We start from the raw sequence: 6565 nt of genomic DNA on the forward strand, positions 1-6565 counted from the left end.
TTTCTGAAGTTAATGGCGCGGGAGCTGAAAATGCGTACCCTTGGCCTGCTGGGAACATCTGCCGTCAAACCTCCACTCTTCTGATGGAGATTTGGAGATGGCTAGCACTAAGAGGAAGAAAGGGACTCCGGGGAGAAGACACCTTTCCCAGACCCTGCCTTGCGGGGACTGACACCCACACCTGTCCGCTCCCACCATCTGCCTGAGACCCTGGCAGGAAGTCGCTCATAGAGTTCTTTTGGTTTCAGGTCACCTAGCTCTCCTCTGCCTCAGACAGACAGGTCACCCCTCAACTTCAGCAGCGCCTGATCAGGGTGTAGATGCCCTGACTCCTGGTTCACTGCACTCCTTAAACGCCACACAGTTCATTGTGGCCTAGAAAAAGCTGCTCTTGGCCCGTGGAGAGCAACTCACTCTCTGCCTCCAGTGGCCTGGCCTCCAGAAGATTGGGCCAGCATCCAGAAACTGATGAGGAGGGGTGGTGCTGGGGAGGGCAGAGAGAGGGGCATACACCTTCCTGTGAGGGAGGTCCCTAGTTTCTGCAGCTGAGAACTGAGGAAGAATGCTCTGGTGGCTGAGGCAGGAGACAGGCCAAGGGAGGCAAAGGCCTCAATGGATAGAGGGTGCCCTGTGAAAGATACTACGGTGGCAGAGGGTAGGGACTGTGACCTAGCTGGCCCTTAGCCATGTGCTCCAGGGATTGTTCCTAGCCTTTCTAAGCTGGGGAAAGCCTAGCTAGTATTTCCCAAGGAGGTTGTTGAGTCATACACAGCCCCATGTTGCCAGGTCAGTCTTGGGAGAAAACACCTTTGCCATACCTGGCCCAGACCCTGCCTTGAGGGGACTGCCACATACACCTGTCCCCTCTTACTACCTGACTTAGACCCTGGCAGGAAGTAGCTCAGATAGTTCTGTTGACTTCAGGTCACTTGGTTGTCCTCTACCTCACACAGACGGGTCACCAGGTCACCCTGCTTGGCTGAGGTCCTGGTGATTTAACTGGGCCCTGAAACTCCCCCAGGAAGCATGAATACAACCCCATCTCTCATCCTCCTTGTTCAACAGCACCAGTGACACCCAGGGCTTCACTGGGGTTCATCTGAGATGTGGCTGCAACACTGATCAGAGTACCAACAAGCTGCAATGGGCCTGGTGGTCAGGACATTTGCTGCCAAGAGCCAAGAAAACATGGAGGCAATGTGGACTGCATCGGCTGGCGAGAGGTCACGCTTCTACCAAGTGTAAAGCCTTGGTAGAGGTCTCCTAGTTGTGAGCCCTGGGAGGCCTTGCTAAAGCAGGTGGAATCTAAGCTGGCCCTGGAGGGTGGATAGGAACTCCATCCAGGCTCAGAACATCAAGAGATCATGACACAGGACCAGGTTGACTGGACTTTTAGGGCCTGGAGTTGAGTTGGGGACCTTCAAGAGAAGAGCATTGAGTGGTATTAGCAGGGCGCTAGAGAAGTTACAAAGCAAGGTGGCCTAAGATTAGGGTAACAGAAACAAATCACTGAGGACTACAATGACAGGAACCAGGGGTGGGAGCATTAATTTACTTCCTATTGCTTATGTGGCTTACAATTGCCAATGATAGTCCATTGTTAAAGGAAGTAGGGGCAGGGAGCAGGCAGATCAGGAAACCACTTACTGTCTTGCTTGGCACTTTCTTTATAAAATCTAGATCCACCTTCCAAGGGAATGACACCACCCACAGAGGACTGAGCCCTCCTACATCCAATAACAATGAAGAGAATGCCCCTCAGGCCAATGTGATGGCCACAAGTTCTCAGATGATGCTCCCTCTTTCTAGGTGACTGGTTTGTGTCACCTTGACAGAAACAAACTAAAACAGGCGGTATAAGAACAGCTGCCCAGAGACAAATGAGGAGATGGCCGCCTGCCACCAGCAGAGGACAGAGACCTGTAAACGATCTTGGATGGATACATCCAAGCGAAGGGTGCCTGGGGATAGTCCGGAAGCAGGATGAAGGAATAAATGTGTGTATGGTAGGTCTGGGGACTGGATGGGCACCTGAGAGCAAAGGCTGCGGTTGGGGCCCACATTCTGGCTCCAGGGTTTGAACTACTGGGCGTCCTCTTATTCTGGAGAGGTCTAGTTTGGGACTCAAGAGAGAGATCAAGGCTCCTGACAAAGTGGGAATGGGAAGATGGGTGGCCTGAGAGCTGCTGAAGAGAGGGAGCCTCGCTGGGTGTGTGGAGTGCACCTTCCTCATGCTAATGTATGTATTTCCTACAGTCTTTGTCTCAGAGAACCTCTGGCTTCTAGACAACTACACAAGGCTCGGCTCTGACTTTCCCTCAACACTCTCTCCCAGACCCTCCACCGGGTAGTGGCAATCCTCTCAGGGAGTTTACAGCTTAATAACCTACCATACTACAGGCGCCCTGAGGGGTTGAGGCCAGGAGACCCTTGCCATCCCACTGCACCCACTGACCCCACTTGCCAGACCATCCTAATCTTTTTTTCTTTTTTTTTGAGACAGGATTTCTCTGTATAACATTTCTGGTTGTCCTGGAACTCTCTCTGTAGACCAGGCTGGCCTCGAACTTGCAGAGACTCCCCCTGCCTCTGCCTCCTCAGTGCTGGGATTAAAGGCGGGCGCCACCACAGACCAAGAGACCCTTCTAGCCTAGCCACTCCTCTCTGCTACCTCCATCAACACAACCCTCCTCGTGCTTCTTACAAACAAGGAGTCATGTGTTAGTGTAGGAAGCCCCAGAGCTGCAGGGATCCTTTGCCACAGCACCAGAGCCCGTCCAACCTGACCGACGCAATCCTTGTGTAGAGGTCACTGCTCCGCGCCTTTGTCTGGGCAAAGCTCCAGGTCGCTCACAGCTTCCTCCTAACCTTCTACTGCTCCCCACCCCTGCCACCTCCCCGGCTGCCTATGGCCTCAGTCCACAGCACTGTCGCTAACAGCTGACACAGCTTTCCCACTCCTCCCACAAAAAAAAAAAAAAAAAAATAGAGAGAGGAATTTGTGCCTGATTTTGGGGGGGGGGACTTCTAAAGCTAACATCAGGCCTGATTGGCATGAGCACCCCCACTCTCCACCACAGAACTCCAGGCCAGCTGTGGCATGTGGGGGAGCTGAACAAAAAGGTGTGGTGGGGGAGAAAGCCACACTTCAAATCCCCAGGGCGGCCGTGCCTTCTTCTTGTTTCTTTTGCCCTATTCTGCCTCTGGGAGCCGATCTGGGGGAGGAGGAGGAGGAGGAAACCATGATGGGGAGATGGAAAATATTCTTGTTATTGTTCTAAGGCCGCAGCCTGTGGCTGTGGAGGGAGGGAGTGGGGGGGGATGGGGGGAGAGGTTAACAAGATTAAAAAAGCCATAATGAGGCCACAGCACAAACCCTGCAATTATGCTCCCAAATTTAATCAAAACAGCTTCCCGCACTGGGCCTGTAACGTATCTAACAGGCCCCGTCAGGTTCTGCCTCCCAGGCCCAGCACTGAGATAGGACAGGGCCCTGAAGTCTTTTTGCAGAGGAGGCCCAGAGCAGAGTGGGCCTGTCCTGGCATTTCCCACCTACCCCAGCTCATCCAGGTGAGCTCTTCTTCAGAGCTTCCCTTCCTCCTGCTCCCTAGCCTCCACCCTGTCCCTACAGCACAGCTGTGAGCTATGGGTGGCCCCTGGCTCCCTCAGGGAACCCCCAGGGCTAGCTCTTCTCCTAGTCACAAACAGATGTTTATGCATGACTTTCTGGCAGGCTGAGAGGGAGGTAGGTAGGTTTGCTCGCTTGTTCCGGTGCTGGGTTGAATAGAGCCTCATGCATGGGAGAAATGAGTGACACACGCTGTCCCCATCAGCAAACCTGAGGTCAGGCTACATCTCCGTCAACAAATGGTATGAAACTCTAGCCTGAGCTGCATCTCAGTTTCCTCCTAATCTGGCAAAGTTGATTGACATGGTACCATTTCCATTAAAAAAAAATTAGTATGTTTATTTTGGAAGATGGAGATGGACATGCCACATCCTGTGTGTGGAGATCAGAGGAAAACTCCTGGGAGTCAGTTCCCTCCTCCCACTATGTGGGTCCTGGGGATTGAGCTCAGGTCCTTAGCCTTGGCAACAGGCATCCTTGTCCACCCAGCCATCTTGCCGGCCCACCGTTGCTCACCGTGGGAAGTCACTTGAAATCCACAGCTCTGGGTGGGCTGGAGGTTAGGAATAAACACGGGTGGTTAAAGTCCAGCCGGGCAGGATCTTCCTGGGGGGAGGGACATATAGAAACTAGGAGATGAAGGCTATTATAGAGCTGAAACGAAGGTGCCAAGGTCCAGAGCGTCCCACAACTTGCTCAAGATGACACAGTAGGCTAACACCAGGGGGTGAACTTAGAACCTAGAACTTTTTGGCCCTGATCCCAGAGCTCAAAGCCCTTTTCATGGCAGAGAAGCTGGAAGTTTGGGGTTGAGTCCTGTGAGGGTTGTTATGTTCATTGTTCCCGTGTGTCTGGACACTTTGTAGAGGCCAGTTTCCTGTCTGGAAAGTAAAGCCATGGTGGTGACTGTCACATGGGACTCCTGTCTTATGACATCCTTTCCAGCCAATGAGCCTACTAGAGGAAGCAGAGGTGGCTCAGGGCTCCTGCCAGGAGCTCTCTTGCTCCCAGACCTCCCTCCCCAGGACCAAGATGTGGACCCAGCTCATCCAGAACCTTGCCAAGCACACATATGTTCAGGAAGCCTATCCCTCCCCTCCTCTCTGCCCCAGCCCTCTGATAACTCCATGGGGAAACAGTGCACAGCTAGCTCACTGGAAGTGACCACACCCCTCCTGGGAGTGCACTAGCGAGCTGGGGGGACAGTGGGAAGAAGCCGAAGATAATCTTGGAGGATATGGTAATGATGAACTTCGCCAACTGACTGAAGAGGAAGGAGATGGCTTCAGGATTTTGGGTCACAACCAAATACAACCTGGATAAGGGGAACTGGGTCCAGAGAGTTTGGGGAGCTGGTTCTCAGGCTGTGTGTCTGAACCCCGCTGTCAAACTTCTATCTCCAAAAAAATATTTCTACTATGACTCATAACAGTGGCAAAATTACTGTTATGAAGTAGCAACAAAGATAATTTTATGCCTGGGGGCCACCACAACACAAGAAATGGTATCAAAGGATGGCGGCATTAGGAAGGTTGGGAGCCACCGGACTAGAGTCTCAGCAATTCTGGACTCTCAGAGGCAACACCAAGAACTGAATGTAATTTTTGTCAGCCAGGGCCTGAGCTTTCCCACATTCAAGAAACAGTTCAAAGGGATTATTGCATACACTTAGCCCGTCCCAGCTGCCCAGGCAGCAATGGTGATGAAAGGTGTTCTCATCCCTGGCCTCAAGGACTTGTGGTGAGCAGGAGGCAGCTGGGAAAGAGAAAAGAGCTAGGTCCACCTAGAAGGCCTGAAGTAAGGCCAAATGAACCTCCAGCTGTGGAGCTTATGGGGCCAGTTACTCAACCTCTCTGTTGATAGGACTGATAATAACACCTGCCTTTTCAACTCTGAGGGTGGGTTTTTAAAAACCGAGAGACCAGATAGGAGTGGGGGGGTGCACACCTTTAATCCCAGCACTTGAGAGGCCGAAGCAGGCAGATTGATGTGCGTTTGGAACCATCCTGGTCTACATAGCAAGTTCTAGGCCAGCCAGGCACTTGAGACTGTTAAAAAAAAAAAAAAAATCAAGAGATCTCCTTTGACCAAGTGGTTTGTAGCTTGTTCTTAAGAGGATTAAGCAAGCACTTATTTCCCAGGGACACAAGGCAGACAGCCCTGAGTGCCACCACAGCAGCAGAGATAAGGGGCTAGGAGAGAGGGGAGTGTGATCCTGGGGTAGGAAGAGCTGAGGGGAGGGGGCAGCTGCTGAAGCTAAAAGGATGGGCAGGATCCAGCCGGCTAGGGTGGAGAGGAGCTAGTTCCAGCCAGGAACAAAAGGAGCAACAGAACACAGGAAGGACAGACAGACAGAAGAACAGAGAATGGGTATGGGGGGGGTGGGTGGGTAGGGGAGTCCAGGAAGAGCAGAAAATGGTAGCTGCAAGATGACAGTTAACACTGGGCTTTGTTAGAGACATAGGGACTTCCCTGGTAGGTGTGTGTGTGTGTGTGTGTGTGTGTGTGTGTGTGTGTGTGTGTGTGTGTGTATTTTATTTGTCACTGGTGTGTGTGATTGGACATTCTCTGGTCATATGTATGTATGTGAGTGGTGGATGGGATGAAATGTGTGTATTGTGTGGTGTGAGTATACGTGGGGTGTGTGTGTGTGTGTGTATGTATGTGTGATATATGGTGTCTACATGTGTTTGTATGGTATGTGGTGTGTGTGCGCAGTGTCAGGACCAGGTGTGTTGGGGATTTCTTACTTCCCAGTAGAGAGAGACTTTGGCAGAAGACAGCTTTGTACAGGAAGCAGTGAGGCCTGGGGGTGAGAGACAGGAGGAAGCCTCCCTGACAGGCCTTTTATAAAGTAAAAAGAGCTTAAATAGAGCTCCCTTTTCACCCCAGGGTGGTCCAGCCCAGTCACTCCCGTTTGTGGGGCAGGACAGGTGA

Source organism: Myodes glareolus, chromosome 4 (assembly GCF_982192425.1).
Source record: "Myodes glareolus chromosome 4, mMyoGla1.1, whole genome shotgun sequence".
Classification (NCBI taxonomy): domain Eukaryota; kingdom Metazoa; phylum Chordata; class Mammalia; order Rodentia; family Cricetidae; genus Myodes; species Myodes glareolus.